The sequence below is a fragment of the Bombus huntii genome, chromosome 4, assembly GCF_024542735.1.
Source record: "Bombus huntii isolate Logan2020A chromosome 4, iyBomHunt1.1, whole genome shotgun sequence".
NCBI classification, from domain to species: Eukaryota; Metazoa; Arthropoda; class Insecta; order Hymenoptera; family Apidae; genus Bombus; species Bombus huntii.
Genome location: NC_066241.1, coordinates 3,357,556 through 3,377,092, shown reverse-complemented (window position 1 = coordinate 3,377,092; position 19,537 = coordinate 3,357,556). Strand labels below are relative to the sequence as shown.

Below are 19,537 nucleotides of genomic sequence, written 5' to 3'. Positions count from 1 at the left end.
CTTTTTCCTCCGATTAACAGCGAAATTCCTGACTAATGCGTCCCGGCAAAACCACCCGATTAATAATTGCGGATTTCTATATCCTACCAACGACCGGTTAATGTTTCTTCCGATCGCGTTCAACCTCGCCTTAATTTACCATCTTAGAATCGAAAGAATCGACGATGTTTTTCGCCTTCCTCGAATTCATCCTTCAATTTCTTAGGAATTTTCTCCGCTCGGCGTGTGGCAATACTCGCGTGCACGTTCAAGGACGTTACACGTACCACGCGATCGCCTTCGACAAATCGAAACAAACTCGATCGAGCGTTTCACCGAACGGGACCTGAATCCGATACCGAACGTCTGATTTCGCCGGCCTCGATAAATCGACTAAGGTCGACCCAAGGTAACGGTCACTGCGAGTCCAGGCCCGATAGAGCCGCGCGAGCAATCGGTATTCCCAGTCGAACACGAAACGTTAACGACCGGCGTTAATCGCGCCAACGCTAGACCAAAGAAACCGAGGCTGGAAACACGAACAACGACGAACAAATCGTACAAACTGCAGATGTTCGAGCGTTGCTCGCACGCTCTGCCCTCCCATTAAAATCGCAAATGATAATGGAGATCTCGTTACTCGTCAAAAGAAGAGTGATCGTTACGCTAAATTGAAGGTAAGAGATAAATAAACGAGATGGACCGAGAAGATGGATTCCGTGGCACGCCTTTTTGTCGTTTCCTATTATCGGTGTTTCTGTGACACCGCCATTTACACGTCGATGCTAATACTTTTCCAATTTCACGCTTTCGACCTGCCCTACTTTGTCGAGTCGGCGAAACCAATGAAAGCAATCTGACAAACTGTACGCGCATAGTTTATCGCAAACGAGCAGTAACTACGCGTGCACGTGCTTCGATGAATTTACGCGACGATCTCGACTCGTCGTTGTTTACTCGTCGACTTATTATTTATTCCTCGTCTTTCGACTTTATTCGAAATTACAATAGCGTTCGTCGTTCGACGTTTCCTCGAGCGTATATTCGATACTTTCGATCGTCGATCTACGCCTCCAGTTCTTCTGCTTTTCAGAATTGATTCGTCATTCGAGGTAGACGAACCGAGAAATACTCGCCGAAGTCTCGAGGGAAGCTATAACCGTGACGGTAATGCTACGTTTCCGCTGCAAATGTCCGTGATGCTCGGCGTCAAATGTCTCATAATTACCCCGGCAGCTAGCCTCCGTTCTCTGTTACGAGAAAAATTAGAAATTTCCGAGCGAACGAGCGGAACGTGGCTTCTCGTCGATGTCCGCTTTTACCGCGTTACCACGCTGCAAAGATTCGAGCGGAGAACCGCAGGCACAGGAAGCTGTCGGCCGATCCAGATGCGATTACAAGGGGAACGGCGCCATCGGTGCTATTCTCCGGGCGATTCGAACGAATTATCCCGCTCCAAGCAGGCCCTTACAGGCGTAGACGCTTTTAATGGGTCAGTCTCGTCGACGAGTTGCGTCTTCTCGATCGTAAATAACCCGCCCCGGAGAAGCATAATCGACGTTTGAACAATGAATTATTGGTCTTGCGAAGATGTCTAGTAATCGGCCCAAAGGCGATTCGTCGATCCATCGAACCGCGTCCATCTAATTGATTCTTTCCAGCTCGTTCATCCTTGTGTTTCGAGCACGCTCCGTCGCGAATTTACGTCGATTGCATTCTATGCAGGTGATCCTGCGATCGACGGGATTCAATTACCTGGTTACCGTAATCGTCGACATCCTGGCAACAGCTACTCGTCTCGTCTCCGATACTTTCGCCTGCGTCCTCCGCTTTCCCCGACGATGTGACTTTGGAACTTGATGACGCGATTACGACGCGTTCACCAGACAGACTTCGTCCCTCCGTGCTCCCGGATGTGTTTATTATATGGCGAGGAGAAGTAGGAGAAAAAAAGGTGGAAATGTCGGGCGCGTAATTATACGTTCGTTAGCGTTACACACGCGAAGTAGTTCGAGGAAGCTGTATCCGACGCCGAGTCCAGGCGATCCTTCGTCGCGAGCATCGCCCGGCTTACCTGATCCTTGTCGACGAACTCGCTGCATGCGGTCCTCGTGACTAATGTCAGAGCAAACTTACGTTTTCGTGGATGCCTCGGCCGATCCGCGATCGTCCGTAAGGCGTAGAGGATCGCGCACGCGTGGCGCTAACCACCAGCGATTCACGTTTCTTCGCTTATTCCGGTCGATTACCGACGTTAAATCGAGGCTGATTTCACCGTTTGCACCGCAGCTCGAGCAATCCGAGAAATTCGATCCGGCTCGCTCGCGCTTATTGAAATAGCAAGAAGAGACGCGTCCACGATGGAACGTGGATGTATCGTAGGCTATTCGGTAGCCTGTTTCTCTTCCGATCTACCGGGAGTACTCTGGAACATTTGTACTTTGCTCGAGATACGGGCGCGCAACATATTCTACAGGTTTGCACGATGTTTTTCTCCCACAAATCTACTGGTTCGCTGGAGCAGCCTGTAGCAGCTGACGCGGAGAATTCGCTGAAACGAGGCAACGACCGCATCCTATTCCCTCGGACGGGTTTATACCCGATCTTGAATGAAATTATTAGCCTCTTAGTTGGGTAACCGCGAACGGGGCGCGAATGCCGCCGAGGAAGGGCAGCGTGTTGCGTGGAAAATTATGCGTATGCACACAGGACCGAGTTAAGTGTCCGCCTAATGGACAGGTACATAATTTCAGAGGTGTTCTTTTCTTTTTCAGGGAGTAACGCGTACGCGCCGAGACTCTCGGTTTCCTTCCGCACAATCCCATGGATCTTTGATCTAAAATTAAATTAGCCTTCGTCGTTCCGATCGTCGTATCTGCGCGCGCGTTGCACGAGCTGACGATAATTTTCAAGCATCACCGCGCCACGCTGCCCTGTCAATTTCGTTCGTTTACGAGGCGTAGAGCAACACCGTGTAACGCGTGTTCGCAGCTGGAGCTGCCGAGGAATCTCGACGTGCGCGGGCCGACTTGGTTTATTCGCGTGGACGTAATTGACCAGCTACGCGGATCTCGTATCGCGTAGCTGGATCGTTTAATTATTTATCGATTCACGGCCAACTGGTATTCTGGCATTCTCGAAAACGACGCCCAAGTTCTTTCGGAGAAACGCGAAAGCTGAGATCGTCGGCGATACAGCCGCGAAGGGAATCGTTCGTTGCGACAGCGGTTTCTTTAAGGGAAGCTCAAAGCCACTGAGCGTCCTACGATTTCGTATTATACTAAGTCGACGTACGAATTTTTTCTCCGGCTATTATATATGTTCGTACATCTCGCGCGGCGTTATTAGCGAGCTATCTGTTCGAGCATCTATGGAGCATGAACATTTTCTGCGGGACCTGTCAATTATACAGATTTATGATCTCTCCCTTCTTCTTTCGCCGTTCGCTTCGCTCACCAGTCCCGGTTATCCATACCGCGTTTTCTACGAATACACCCACGACACCCACAGACGCGCGTGGAACATCGTCTCGCGTGTCTCCGCCACGAGAGAAAAGGACACGATCCGACTGATTAACGATCGTCGTTAATCGCAGCTGCCTCGGTTACGATAAAACCACGCTTCGATGATTAATCGCGCGATTCTTCGTCCGATCGATCCGCGTTGATCGACGAATTTTCGGGGAACCGCGCGATCGGCTGCATCGCCGGTGTTAACGAGCGAACAAGGTGAATCGAGGGGAACGAATAATTCGTACTTCGCTTAAAGGCGTTGGAAAAAATGAAGCGAGTTGGAAGGAAGAATCGCGGCGCTTACAATATCCTTAATACATTCTATCTCGTTGAGCATCCTCCACGAGAATCATCGTCCGTTCGATGCAAATATCCGACATCTTGGCGGGAGTTTGCTGGTACGCGAAACGAACCACGTCCAAATATTGAAATTACGTCGCGTATTTTCACGGAGCAAGAACTCATTGTAACCCGTGTTAGCTGCTGTTCACGCTACCGCAGCTTCGATTAGCTTAATTAGCGAAATTGTCGGCAATTAGGGGAGGTTGGCGAAACAGGAATTTCTTCGACGCAAAGACCGTAACGAAAACTGATGCAGGAAGGTGATCCGTGCGATACGATGTAATTCATGTAAGGCATATTTAAATCGAACGGCAGCATCATTTGCGTAATTGCAAATTGAACGAACGGATTTCCAGGAAAAATTCTACGAAAAATCCGTATATGAAGCATAGCTTCTAATAAGCCAGCTATTGCTGGCGCAACCTTGCGCGACCTACGAATGGCCTTGACTTTCGAGAACGCGATCTCCACCTCGTCTCCTCCAACTTTCCAAGCTTCGAATCATCTTTGCTCTCTTTATGTACAAACACTCGAGTAAATTAATATCTCTTCGATATTGCGAACGAAGGTTTTCCGAGTCGAGCGTCGGTTAATCGAAATTTTGTGACGAGGGTTCGTCGCGCGTTCGATCGTTTGGCACCGATTTAGCATCGTGTGCGAGGCTCGATGTAACGAACGTTGAGACGCAGCAGGACGAAGAAGAGGGAGGAAGAAAAAGAGAACGCGGCGGATGTCTTGGTTTTTCTCGGCTGGAAGACAAATCGATAACAGTCACGGTATCTTTGGACCAATTCTTCGAACGAGAAGTCCTCCTCTTCTGTCCGTTAATTATTATAATTCCTTCTCCGAGCTCCATTCCCTCTCGCGATTCAACGTTCCTGTTAAAAAAGGAAAGAAAGGATCGACAAATACGGAGTGTTTGCTGAATATGGAAGGGTCCTTTTATCACCATCATCAAATCGATGCTCATCCTCGAGAACGCGCATGTAATTTCGTCGCATTCGATATCCAAAGGACGATATGATCGAACGTTTGCGTTCGAATTGCCGTTCGCCATCCGATAATGAACGCCAGGTCCAGTTAGGAGTAGGTGACCTTAAAGGATGTGGATCTTGGTCGAAGTAACAGTACCGTCACTGTCGAAGAGGCTCCAAGTCCGATTCTTGAGAGACTTGTGCCTTGACAACAGGTGTTGGACGTTGTCCACTTATCTACCTATTCTACATCCACTTATTACTTATTTACTTTTACCGGTTCTTCGAATTCGTGTAAATCGCGATCGTGTAAAATTACTTCTGCCTCTTTCGTCGTGATTAACAACGGCTCGTCTCGCCAACGGTCTTCATCGATAAATTAGTCGCTACAGACGTTTCTTAAATTAACAATTTTTTGTCTACAAGCAGACGGGAATTTACTCGAAATCACCCAACCCTTCGGCTTCGTTCGAAAGCGGTTTCTTACTCTAATCGGCAATTATCCTGCCAGCTGCCGCGCCGCGTACGCTCCCTCGACGCGGCAAGTGGGACTGAAGGAAAAAGAAAGAAAAAAAAAAAAGAAATGGAACGATTTTTCTCTTTTGTTCTCGCTTTTGTTCTCGAAGCAGCGAGAGTGATTTATCGGCTTCTTGTTCGACGTCTTGCGAATCTTTTCTCGATCCAGCGAGCGTCCAAACGGTATAAAAATCGATCCCGCGACTGTTCCTCCAAAGGCACGCGTGGTCGGTCGTGCTATTCGTAGTTATATTTCTAGCCGCGCAGGCAGACCTTGTACGGCGAGGAAGGTGATTTTTGCGGCCTGCCTTCGCACGACTGCGATGCAACGAAAGAAGGGTCCGAGGAAGAAAAGAAAGATCGACCGATTTTGCAACACCATGCGTTCGAGTCTTCTGGTATTCCGCCGCGTATCAAGAGCAAGGATACACTTTGCGCTTCGGTAAAACGCGTCGGAGGACGTAAATCGCAACTGCACGGTTTATGACGTGATTTAAAGTAATCGCGGCGCCCGACGATTTTGCAAATAACGCTGCAATCTGCCAGCTCGTATCGAGCACCTTTACGTTGATTTCACGGTCGCGGTATATTTACGGGAATAGATACGATCTGTTGCCACTCGCTTTGTAATCTTCGGAGTTGGAAGAGCGCGGCAAGCTCGGGAAAAAAGTGGAAGCTCGAGGCGCGGAGGGTCTTCGACTCCCTCGATTCACCGCTCCAGAGTTCCGATGTTTTTCCGTCCTTGAAAGGAATGCATGGAAGCGAGCAATTTCGCAAGATTGCATTCTGAGTGGCAATTAACTAGACTCGATCGCACGATCCCACGTCAACTCGAGGGTGCAGCGTGTAGGCGCGTTGGAAGCGCGCGAGCGCGTGCGTTAATGACGTACGGAATGGCGACCTAGGGTCGTCGCTTCTCGTTTTCACGAGGGCCGCGTGCTCCGTCGACGCGCCGTACGAACGGAAGGTGTCTCGCTAATTAACTCGAGACGCGAGGTCTTCGCGTTTTATCTCGGTTCTTCTCTACGCTCCGTAACAACCAGACCGATCGTACTCGAAGAAGATCGTTCGAACGACTCGTACAGTTACGCATCGACGCGCGGTAATTGTGTCATTGTGCGTACAACGAATCGACTCGTTCGGAAGAAAATTAATATCCGGCAAGAAGCGGCGAGTAAGCGTTTTTCCTCGATAATACGGCGCGGTAAAACGCGTAATGAAACTGGACGCACGGTTTTTCCTTTCAATTTGTCTTGCTGCTCGTAACGGCACGTGTACCGAGAAACTTGATTAACGAAGCCACATACCATGGGTCTCTTTCGTTCGGCGAATTTAATGGAATTACGCTCGTACGTCGAAAACCTCATTATATTTTCATTAAAGTTGGCCGTGCTTTTTGCCTTCATTATTCACAGGCCAAACAGGTTTCCCGCTTCTCGAGTCGAGCCACGCGTTTAACAATCACCATACGCGAAACCGTATTTACGTACACGCCTGATTCGTTTTACATAATTCGGTGATTAGGTAAAAGAGGTGGAAGCGGGATGCGCGGCGCAGAGCGCAGGAAATGGAGATTCAGGTATTTAGGGACGACCTCCGTGGCCGTGGTCCTGTTTCTTCGGCATGGTTCGTCGCTTCCACACAATGTTCACGGAAATAACAACGGGTCATGCTGTAGCGCGAGGTCGCATCACGGGGCATTACATTTCCCATGCTCGAAGATAATGGCAGAAGGAAGAAACGGAGGGAAACGGATGCTCGCGTTTCGTCGATCAACGCGTTGCTATATCTCTCTAAGTTCGGCGCGTCGATTAATCAAAAACTTGGTTCAAAACGTAATTGGAAGGCAGCGAACTTTCGAACGAGCGACCGTTCTTTTCTAGGTCGGTTAACAGTAAAGCGGAGCTTGATGCAATCGCACATCCGTCTTACGATATTAAACAAAGAATCGTTAGCAGTGGCTGGAATTCTCCGCGAAGTAATGGAACGTCATACACCGAACGTTTTCAGTGCCGTTAAGCTGTAATCATTGTCTTTAATTACTGTCAGCTTGGAATTAATCGCGCATTTTCCGATACGACGACGTCCTCGAGCCGTCCTGACACCCAGTCCGTAACACGTTTGACACCAGTCCGTAACACGTTTGACACGACTGGGACAGTTTTCTTGCTCCTCTCGCGTAATCTTCCGCGCGTTTTCTAGATACTTCACGGAACGCTTCCTGAAAATATGCATATAGTTGTGCTCTAACGGTTGTTCTCTGCGTGAAGCAGGTTTCTACGCCACGAGAAAAATATTGGCTTTGCTCGACGATTCTCAACGTTCCGACAGCTGCCTCACTCGCTCGTTACTCATCCGCGTATTCTCTCTTTCAAAATCGAAAAAATCTTCGTCTATGACAGTTACGTCACTTGGCGAGAACATTCATCGGCGAAGACGCCTCTGAGAACGAAGATACGCGGTCGATGTTTCTAAAGAATCGCGAGCGTCTTTGAAGAGACGTAAAGTGGGAAAATTGTTTGAAAGAGAAGAAACACCACTGTCGCGAATCTTAAGTAGATATTTGTCAACTTCGTAGCAGGATCGTTGGGCCGTTAGAATCGATAAGAATTTTATTAGAATTTAATTATACGCACGAGGAAGAAATATTACGTCTATCGAGTACATGATATCGCTACTACAGATTCGAAAAACAGGACACCAGGTTCTCAAACATCGAAATCCAATTATAAGAAATTGTTTATTTTGTATTAATTATAGGAGGCCAAGGTGGAATTTATTACGTCAAACTCGCACTCCTGTGTACGCGCATCGCAGTGGCGTGCGCAACGTACAATTTCCCAAGACGCGTACGCGCGAGTCGAGCACCCTGCTCGCTGGATCCCACGCGACGAATCGCGTTATAGAAACGGAGCTATGGCTCGCTCGCGCGATTCTAACCGACAGGTTAATCGACTCGACGCATGGTTACGCGATCGTAGCCAGTCCGTGAAACCACGATGTAATCGGGACGACGCAACGCGCGGCCGCGTGCGTGGGTGTGTACTATGCAGGAATCGCGCTACGCGTCTCAGCAGGTTTTTCTCTCGACCCCGTGTGTTCGTCCTTTTGTCTTCCTGGGTGGCCGTATCGTCGCGAACCTATCGCAGGCACATTCGATTCGTTGTCCGAGGCTTTCGACTTTGTCCAGCCTTCGTCGACCGAACATCGAAATCGTAATTACAGTGGAACGGTTGTTCGGAATTATCGCAGCGATCTGCTCCGGGCATTGTATTGGTTTCGCGTCGGAATGGACCATCCCATCTGACTACGAAGGGAAAATCTTGCTTCGTTTTTCGAAGCGACGTAACTATCGACTCGCATTGCCCAATCTTAGCCAAGTCTCGCCAGATTGAAAAGTACAAGGAAATCTCGCGACACCCTATATGAATATAAAGCTATTCCGTGATTCGATGGACAGTCGCCGAATTACGGAGAAAAAAAAGTTAACGTTGGAGCGAGAAATCTACGGCGCGAAACGGAGTTCCACGTATTGAGAATCTCGCGATACGGTGTTTGGCTACCTCGTTGCAGTTAATCGTACGAGTATTAACGCACCATCTATCGATATATTCTGCCAACCTTCGATGTAATCAAGAAATCGTTATACCCTACCTCATCAATCATGTTAGTTTTTTAAGTACGTACAGTTTTCTCTTCGACGCGTTAGCATGCGCACAAAGCTGAGAAGAAGACTGGAGGGACAATACGGGAGATGGAGTCGCGTTATTCGTCGGACCATACGATCGGTAGATGCGAGCACTTTGCCTAATAACGAGCTACGGTCGAAAATGCGTATAAGATCGAGTTAGACCTGATCCGTTAAAGCCGATTGGATTTACGTTCGTGCATAGTATAGGTTCAGTCAGCAAGGTCACTGACGAGTATTCAACTCTTGCGTATCAACGATAAAAGCAACGGCCAAGAATTTTACGATCCCGATCCACGGTTATTATTACCCTATTCGTCGTAAACGCGATTCTACGCGAGCCTGTTACGCGTTCGACCCGAAGATACCATTATTACGTCCTGATCTTCCACATAAAGGGTACGACTTCCTGGTTAAAGTACATTTTCGGAAGATTTCCGACACGATGTTGTCAACATCGCCGATACAAACGAGAGAACACGGCGTTCTTGTCGCGTGAGTTTTCCTCTGTGCGAGGCACGCGGCGCTGACCCGTGCTGTAGACGACCAAGGCATCTTCGTTGCGAGACACGAGCCATCGACATCGAACGTAAAGGAGTGGGTGGAAAGCCGCGTGTCAAACCGCATCGTTTTGCCCCGTTATCAAATGACAAAAACGGTCAGCGATGCTCGTTAACCGAAGCTGAATGGAAAACGTTGGTAGACTTCCTGCGATTTACAGGACTAATCTAACAAGAGGCTTTTAAGGGCTATCTAACAAGTGTTTTTCTCAGAGCGGAAGAGTCGAACGTGTCCGTTCTCCGGCGGAGTCGTGGCAAGAGATCGGTAGCTATATAGCCTAACCTACGAAGCATTAAAATTCACCGTGGTATTAGTTATGGCGAACGTTTTATAGGTAACTACGAGGAAGCTCGAGTCCGATGCCAGGAAGCCACGTAACCCGCGCTTACGTTAGATTTAGGCGAATGGCAAAGGTCAAATTATTATTTATATATCTGGTCGATCCTATCTCGTTGAAAGAAACTATTTGCCAAGTTTACGAGCATGATGCGCGCATATTTTAGAAACTAACCACGTACTCGATCGATGTACGATCGAACTCAAATTAACTTCGAACACTCGCGGCGTAACTTAATTTGCGATCGTTTCACGATCCTCCGCCACTTCCGAACGTGCCACGATCCAGGCTCAAACACAGTCGAGGCGACATTTTTCCGGAAACTGAATGCGCGAGCTGCGAGTTGCGCGACCCGCGAGGTCATTCCGGGATATTTTAAATAACGGACTGCTACTCTTTATTCCGCCGTTTCTCTGTCTTATTCGCGTATCACGCCGCAACCGGGATGGGGACCTGCTATTCGTCGCCTCGAGTTATCCGAAAGAGTCGCTGGTCGAAAGAAGGGGCCGCCGATGGAAAAAAAAAAAAAAAAAAAAAGAGAGGAAAACGACGACAGAGGAGAATCGAACGATTTTTAACCGAAGCTTATAAGGAAGGAGGGAGCGGAGTATCGGTTACTCGAGCTACGTGTTACACGAATAACGACCGGCTTTGCCGGTAACGACGCTTAAACGCGCATTCGAATGGAAGTCGGTGGCGCGCCCTCGGTGCGCAGCCAGCGTACAATCCATTAGTTTCTCGCGCGAACGGCGGCAAAAAAGCCGCGCAATATTTCAAGTCCCCGGTCTTGCAGTTAACTGTACTGGTTCGTGGCTGACCGTATAGCCGGTGGCAAGTGGAAATGATATCGCCAGTTGTAAAGGCTCTTACGAGGCCCGTCTTTTTACCGCTGTTTCCCCGATACGCTTAATTAAGATTTCCGAATGCTCGGCTAGTTTGTCGTCGGTTCCGCTCTCGCTTTCTACGCAGGGTACCGACCGCGATTTAACGTCCCCTGTGTTTATATCTTCTCGATTCTCGTTTGAACGAAGCGCGAATTGTCATAAACCGTAAAAAATGCAGTTTTCGCTTTTCTAGCTGGCAAGAATATGCGTTCAAGGGTTAAAATGTGCAAGGCAGAGACCGTTACTTCGAAACTTACGGAAGTCATTCGGTAATGTCGAGTCTGTCGGACGAACGCCTACTCCGTTCGCTTAGTTAGCGTCATACGGTTGAAATAGTTGTCGTTGCCTGTATGCGCGCGTTTCTCGTGTTCCTGTTGTACCGCGATCGTATCGGAAATCTCAACTAGGTGTGTCGACGATCGCCAGTCTTCCGCTTATCGACGTCGAAAGCACGAAATCGTATGATTTCTCGACATTCCTCTGCTCGAGAACCTCTCTCTCTCTCTCTCTCTCGAACACGCACGCATATCTTCAAGCAGAGAAAACGCATCGTCAGACCGCGAATAGCGGCAACGGTATACGTGAAAACGATATGCGACTACGCGATAGCGCTGGAAAGAGGCAAAGGTAACTCGTAAGTTGTCAAATTTCGCTGGTATATCGGTTCGATCGGGCAAGGCGGCTCGGACAGCGAAGAGAAAGACAGCACTGGTCGTTCGCACGAAGCCGAATGTTCGTTGGCACGTCGAATGTAAAACGGTGGACGAAGCTGAAATACCGGTGACACGGAACGCGTCACGGCCTAACAATTAGAATAGCCGCTGATGGGAAACGAACGCTCGGAAATTTGCGGAATATGTACGCGTGCACGGATCGTGATGGGCGTGCGTAACAGGTTACGCGTCAGCGGCGTTCGGCCACCTCAGCGAGCAACGCTTTCTCGGAAATGTCGCTTCGTACGGGATTCTGTTTGTCTCGCGCGAAGAAATTACGATGCTTATGCAAGCTGCTTGAAATGCTGGATCGCGAATCAGGGGACACGCCGTCGTGCCACGAAACGTAGCGGTCGCCTTTTAACTTTCGTTGCTGGCAATCGTAGTTGGCACGGTAACGTGACTTCGTTGTCTATGAAATTGAAAGATGAGCTACACGTCGGTGATATTCGACTAACGGAACATCGAGGCGGTCTGCGCACTTTCGATCCGCGAATTTCAAATTCTAAACGAAGCCAAGATTCCACGGAATGCCTGTCCGCGTTCGACCACCCGTATCTTTACTTGGAAATTCTGATATAATCGCCTCGTGCGCTGGTTAGAAATTACGGTGGTTCGATGTTTTACGGAAAAGTCACGAAGACCTATGAAAATACGTTTCATCGGATCGTCTGTAAAACGAAGAAGACGCAGGAATCTGAATACCACCGCGCCCACGAGGCAGTCGAGTAGACACGAAGGAAAGAACAGAGGCACGAAACCGTTGCCACAGTTGTCCGTCGATTTTACGAGATCCAAAGAATCTCGGGTATCGGCTGAAAGAACGCAGCGCCGGTGCGTAGAAACCGCGTCCAGATAACTGTACGTCGGTTGGAAAGTCGGTGGAATATGGGCCAGTCGTTTGGAGCCGACGAACGCGAGATTTCGCCGCGCGATTTCCGCGTTTCCCGCTTTCTGTTTGTCTGCCTGCTAGCACCCAGCCTTCGTCCTCCCACGAATTCCAGTTTTATCATCTCGGAGACGAGGAGGGGCGAGAAAACGACTGGCGTGAGAACAGTGGAACGCGTACCGAGGATCGTCGAGATCGAAGATCATGGGAGAATTAGAACGGGAATTTCACGTGACTCGCCACGAGTTGTCGGCAGGATGCTGTTTTCGTTACGACGGACGTTTATCGCCGGTGTATATTTAGATAGGGTGCTCGAGCCGACGTTTTTATCGAAACGATCGCTGTTACGACCGACTCGCTCGTTCGATCTTCGTGGATCGAGTGTGTTTCGTCCGCGTTATTGGGACATCGTACCTTCCTGCGCGATTACAACTCCATCGAATCGATCGTTTCGCTTTACGAGCAGCTCGCAAATTCGTAAAGCTTCGAGTACATCGAACAACAGGTTTACCGTGATTTAGAACCCTGATTTTCCCATGCAGCGAGACATCGTAGCGTAGACAATCGTCGAATCTGTTCCAAACTTTACGAACTGGTTCTAAACGTCCGCCTGCGCAACGCGATCGAGAGTGAAATAACGCTTAGCAAACAACGAACGAGGCTTCGCGGAATCGACGATTCGATAATTGAAAAAGCGTTCGACGCGCCACCGTCCCTCGAATCGCGTTTGAATCGTCCGGAACGCGCCGCGGCGATTTACCGGATAATAGAGTTTGCGCGCAACGGTAGGTTGTGCGTAGCAACGAAACGATCGGACAGGCTCATCGTGGCTAACCTTTCGCGAAGGCGATCGTCCGTCGAAAGGACCGTGAAATTAACCGGCGATCGGATTAATTTACTCGCAGAGCGTTCGTCAAGATGGAAATGACGCGCGGATCGATCCCGCGAACTATCGTCTAATTTACCGTTTAATTGAATTTCGTTTCCACGAGTGCTTCGCGTCCATACCGTTATCCACGCAATTTCTCCTTATTACAGTTTACAATAGCAATTTGTCCGCGTTTATCGACTGCAAAGAGACGAGTATCTCGGGTGATGGATCGTGGCGACAAACGTGGCAGACTCGATCAACGCTAGGCATTAAACGAACGGCGATTAAAACGGTCGGACAAACGACCAACGCGCGCGATATCGTCGAACTCGTGGCTGGTCTGTTAATCTACGATCGACAGAGATTTGCAACGATGGTTTGGACGTTCGACGAAATAAATCTACGTACGCGAAGCGTTCGTCCAGAGACAGCTATGGTATCGAGTGGATATCACCCGGTTCGTCGCGCTCAAAACTCTATTTTCCGCGTCTGTTCGCTTCTTCCTGCGATCCACTCCACTGACCTCGTTCGTCGCGCTAGACTTATTTCAATCGGAGGATAACGCCTTAGTAGAACGCGATACTAGAAATACGCGCGTCAGACTGCAAACATTGGAACGTTGTATGGCGGCTATCTATCGCGATGTATTTTCGTTCGGACGTGGTTACGAGGTAATAAGAATTAACCACGTGTGATTAATGAACGGTATCTAAATAAAGAACCGAAGGAACGACAGAGGAAGCGAAGATCAGGTTGGAGGGGAGTACGGATCGTTAACCTCGGCGATGTATGCACGACCAATTAATCCTCGTTATTAGTCTGGAGAATGGCTTGCATAGCGCGCAATGCGCTGAAATTGCGCGGCAGAGAAGAAGACGCGAGCTTTTCCAAACCGACGATTGAGAATCTTGTTATTCGCGGTTTCCCACGCGCGATAAAGAATCCGCTGGAAGGGTCGCGCAGTGGCCGGTATATGGTCTTGGCGATTCGATCTGGCGACGATGCCGACGCGGAAAAGTCTCGTAATTAGTTTCGACCGCGCGGGAATTCGCTTGATATGACGAGTAACGGTAACGATCGGCAAGGCTGCCGCGTTCAGGGCTCTCGACTCCAGTCAAGTTCAAGATCTCGGCTGCGCAAACGAGTCGTAAACGTAAAGTGCGAGCAACGTGGACGGCGAAACAGATCGAGGAAAGAGAAGGAGAAGGTGAGAGGAGAGCGGAATGACCGAAATAAAGATGGTCCGAAAACGACTAACCTGCTGGCCGCCAACTTGGTGACATAAGCGTATTTGCACGCGAACCGCGTCGTACCGCTGCCGTAATCGTCGATGAACTCATTATCGGCTCGACCGCTTTCGTGACGCGGCAAAAACGGATACGAGAGAAGATTATTCGGGTTAATGACGCTCGTCCGAGCTAAACGACCGATCGGCGCGATGAATACTTTATACGTCTTGGCGCCCGCGTGCCATATGTATCTTCGATCGAATGCGTAGTTTCGATTCCATTATCGCTTCGGCGACGCATCCCCCGGTCGACGATACCCTAGTTTCGTTCTTCGTAAATCAACAACGGCGCGTCGCTGATCGACCCTCGACGTATCATCGACTTCCGATCGCGCGATCCTCTCCGCGCGATTTAATTTAGCCACTCGCGAGACAACCTCGAGTCGGTCGTTGCTCGCAGCTTGCTGCTTCGATAATTCGTCGATAATAGGCGAAAACATTTTAGCCCGAGACGACTAGAGAGAAGAATACACGCGTGAGCTAAGCAGATTTCCAGGCGCACGGCTCGAGCACCTTGCACCGTTCAGCCGCGCCAACGACGCAGCCACGATTTCCGCACTGTCATGCAATTAACGTTTCTTCAAATACGATTGAACGACGCAAAGCTCTCTTTCAGAACCCTGTCGGATATCTCGACGCTCGTTCGCTCCCTATTATCGCGTCCGTTCCGTTCCGTTCCGTTCTCGTAAACGGTACATTCGCGCCGGTATTCCGTGGATGCCTTTTTGCCCCGCGTTCTTCGCCACGTTCGCCACTGTTTAGCCGGACAATTATCGCGCCAAATTATTCGTGTCGCCATCGCGATGACGTTTAGCGTGGCATTTATCGCCGGTGGACCTACTTCCGCCGTGTCAATACGATTCGCCGGCACGGCGTGCTGCCGCTGAATACGCGATAATTAATATTCCGCATACGCGGTCATGCGTTGAAGACGGTCAATCGGGTCACCAGGATATCGACCAGCTATTTGGACCATCCACGGACCGTGTCTATCTCTAGAAACGTTGAATATTTTCCCCGTGAAACGCATCGCGATCGTTTCCTCGTCGAAATTGGCCGAACGAGGTTCCCCCATTCCCTTTAAAGCGGCAAGAAGCGGCCGGCAATGCATCGAATCGCAGCTAAGACTTCGCGGTTCGTACTTACGAGATATCCGCAGCCTGTGATCCTTTCCTTCTCCCAGTTATCGCCTATCCGGTTAAGTCCCTGTCGTTACACAACGCCTATATCTGCAACATCGTAGTTAGCCGTGTCGTTGAAAATTCCGTTTGTGTTTTCGTGGGCCAGATAATATCTTGCCTTTTATCCTCGACCCATGGGTTATCGTTCCACGGCCGCGAACGAGGACGCGAAACTCACCGAGAATATCGAAGAATCGACCGAGTTGCCGTGGCGTGGTTATTTCCAGCGAGGATGCCGCGGTAGCTGCGCGTTCCACTGCCTTGGGTGTTCGTTTCGCGAGATTTTAGTCACCGCGTCGCGATTACATCGTCGAACGATCGCTCGTTTCCGAGCGGAACTACGATCGACGTTAGACAACGGAGACGTTTTCGTATAAAACTAAGTGGAACGCTCGTTTCGTCGTAGTACGTATTTATTACGCGACGAGATTAATCGAAAAGAGACAGGATACGGACGATATTAGACCGAACAACGCGGTCACGCTTTCGATGTTACGCTTCGACAGCGGTGTTTGGAGCTGACACGAAGTTTCGCCGGACCCTTAGGAACCGGCGTGAAAAAATCCAGGGTTAAGCGTTGATTCGTGCAACTATCCGCCGGTTATCGCTGCTCATCTTGAAAAAAAGTTTTTAACAATCACCCGTGAACGTACACGAGAGGCTCGTCTCGGCGCGGCTTATCGAGATTCCAGCACGTTTCCAAGCAGCAGGATTATCTTTCAGGCGAACCGCCTTAGGAGCCAACCTGGTTAAACCTCATGGGTGGATGATTTATCGCCCGAGTGCTTCACCGCACTTTCCATTGTTCCGAAAAATTGAAAATTCGCAACGAAACCACGCATCCTACGAGTTCTTCGAAATTATCGCTAATCTAATAGCCTTTTTTCGCCGCGTTTCGTCATCGGTGCAATCGCATTCCGATCCAATGTCGCCGCAAATATAATTCAATATGCGTGCGTTTGCTCGTTACGCGTTTGCTTCGTGGGAACGGTACCTGGTTTTCGTTGCGAGGAAAATCGCCGCTGTAAACCTGCGACGCGAGAACATTGAAATTTATTCAAACGATCGTCCAGCCGCGAACGTGGAATTTAATCGAACGACGCGATGTTTCATCGACCGCGCGAAGGTATCCGCTGAAAGTAGGTCCCCTGAAAACGGAATCTCGGTACCGAAAGAGCGAGCTCGATGCTGCGGAACACGCGACCCATGGACCGCTATGCTCGCGCGCGTTCGCATATTCCACTGGTAGCAGGCGCCAGATGGTCCTCGACGCGCGAACCGACGTGCCATTTAATTACGTTCGATCGCCACCGATACCGTTTCGTTGCCTCCGTCGCGTAGCGAGTAGCAAAACGGGTCATGGCCAATTCCAAAGAATTTTCAGCTACCATGTTCGCGTTAGGCTAAAATCCATACACTTACAAACACCTGTATATCGATTGTTCCAACGTTCTATTCATCGGAACGACGTCGTAGGCGTTTGACGCGTAAAACACGCTTCTCCTTGAACGATGCGCCAAGAAGCGGACCGCGAACCGTTCGCCTAAGCGCAACCTACGCGTCGATGTAACGTTTAATGGTATTTCGGTTTCGATCTGTTATCGGATCGCTCGTAATCGTTGTATTTCCCGATGATAGCTCTCGGTATTAGCATATAGGAGCGGGGAAACATTTTCGGGATTTCCAAGCGATTACGGGCAATTAGGCGACCGGACATCGTTTATCGATGCTTCGTTGAACGTGTATTTGCGATATCTGGAAAGTGGGTCCTCGCGGTCGCGGGAGGAAGCTCGTCGCGACGGTACACCGCTACTTGTGCGCCAGATGGTGCGAAACCTGCGAAATCATGCGCCTGCAGCGTGTAAACAATCCGTGCATAGAAACACGGCGCATCAATCTTAATCGCCGAGCTGCATCGCGGTGCCGAGCGTCGTTAGCTACAAATCCAGTTGTTTATACGGAGCCTGGTGTAACGAGTTTCCACGAGACGCGCAATGCGGGCTCCGCGATGTAACTTTCACGAATGTGTACGACCGTATGTCGCCTGTCGTCCCGCTTGGTGATCGTACGTTCGACGTTACGAAAAAATATTCACGGGGTCGAGAGAACGCCGGTCAAATCGCAATAGCAATGCAACGATTTAGATCGCTCTGGTGATATCGTGGTATCGTCTATAATAAAGTGTCTCTAATAGCGTAGTCATGGAAACTGAAAATTTATCGCGTTTCAACCTACACGCGTCCTCGACTGCTTTAAAACGAGACTCTTTTCATTTCAAGATTATCGCCGAAATCTTTACGACGAATTTCATTCCATTCGCGTAACATCGTTAACGTAAGTGAGTTCGATGGATCAATTAACGTTTTCTGTTCCCATGTTATCTTTGTGCGGAATCTCTTCTGCATTTTATCTACTCACGATCGTGTTCTATAATTGTAACTGTTACGTAAGCCAAGGATCGACGAATAAACGAATAAATGGGAACTGCGATCTCTCTATCAAAATTAATCGACACGCGTAAACCAGTGAGTCGAACGTGTCGCGATTTCCTTTTCGAAATGGCGCGATATTTTCTACGCTTTGTGTGCAAATGGAATCGCGCAACCAATTCTCGATATCTACGAACAAAACCAGAGACCAGGCTCGCTTCCTTCTCGTCTTTGTCTCTTTCGCTGGCTCGAATGTTACGACCGTGCCAGTCAATGACTCGTTTGCCCTATCGACGCTTCTCTTGGTCTCGCGTATCGGTCGTGCAACGTGGATTGCGCTTAAGAATTTGCCAGTATCCTCGTATTTCTTTTGTACCGAAGACCGCGACGATGCTACAAATTCGCGACGTTGCGATTCGAGTTTGCACGTCATCGATCAAACGGTGAATAGTACTTCCTCTCTCGATTTTCTCCTCTTCCCTGCTTGTTTAACTGTTTGCGCCGTGAAACAGTTATCTTCGTCGCTACTCGTTATCGTAAACATTAAAATCGTAAATACATGAGATTCAAAGCACGATACTTTAACTGGTAACGCGATAATATTTGCACGCGATAAGATCTTTTGCACTTCGACAGCGACCATTCATCGGTTTGTTTTCTTTTCTCATTTAGCTTTCGTTTCATCGAACGTGCAGCGATTCTTACGTGGATTGAAGAGATTAAAAAATATACGATATCGTAATTTGTTTCGTAACGCAGTTTAAAATAGAAGAGGTTGATGATATCTGTAGTGAACAATGATTTGATAGAAACGTCGAGGTGGAAAGAAAAAAAGAAACTTGTCAGAAGTGGGATTCGAACCCACGCCCACAGAGTGGACTGCGACCTGAACGCAGCGCCTTAGACCGCTCGGCCATCCTGACTCGATGCAACGTTTTCAAAATGCATCAGAAATTGTACAGAATGCTTTTATATTTGGAATTTGATAGATATAAGAAGAAAATCTAATCGCAAAATGGAATTTAGTTTCGAAACGATTGCAAGCTACAAATTAAACTTTGTGATAAAATAATATTATCCGCCCGTGTCTACATTTTTCTATTGCTCGAAGGCTCGATTCTTTTTACCATTGTAGCGATGGCACCGACGTTACCGATGGAGAACACGATAAGATCATCGACTGGAAAAAATCAGAATGTTTCTTACGCCCCCTACGATTTCCTACGACGAATATAGGAATGATAAGATTACAAACTAGCAGCTTGGACTCAAACTAAATGTGTATAAATTCGAAAATTTTAATGTGAAAATTTACGTACGTATCTTGTTTGCGCGAATATCGTTTGCACCTGTAACTTTTCACACGATCGATA

At 48.8% G+C, this 19,537-nt stretch overlaps 1 non-coding gene across 1 annotated transcript; it reads right to left on the bottom strand.

Annotated features, from left to right (window-relative positions):
- Positions 1-19,004: 19,004 nt before the first annotated feature.
- Trnal-cag (transfer RNA leucine (anticodon CAG)) lies at positions 19,005-19,087 on the bottom strand. The gene has a single exon. It is a non-coding gene; the product is annotated as a tRNA-Leu (tRNA).
- Between the last annotated feature and the right edge of the window lie 450 nt (positions 19,088-19,537).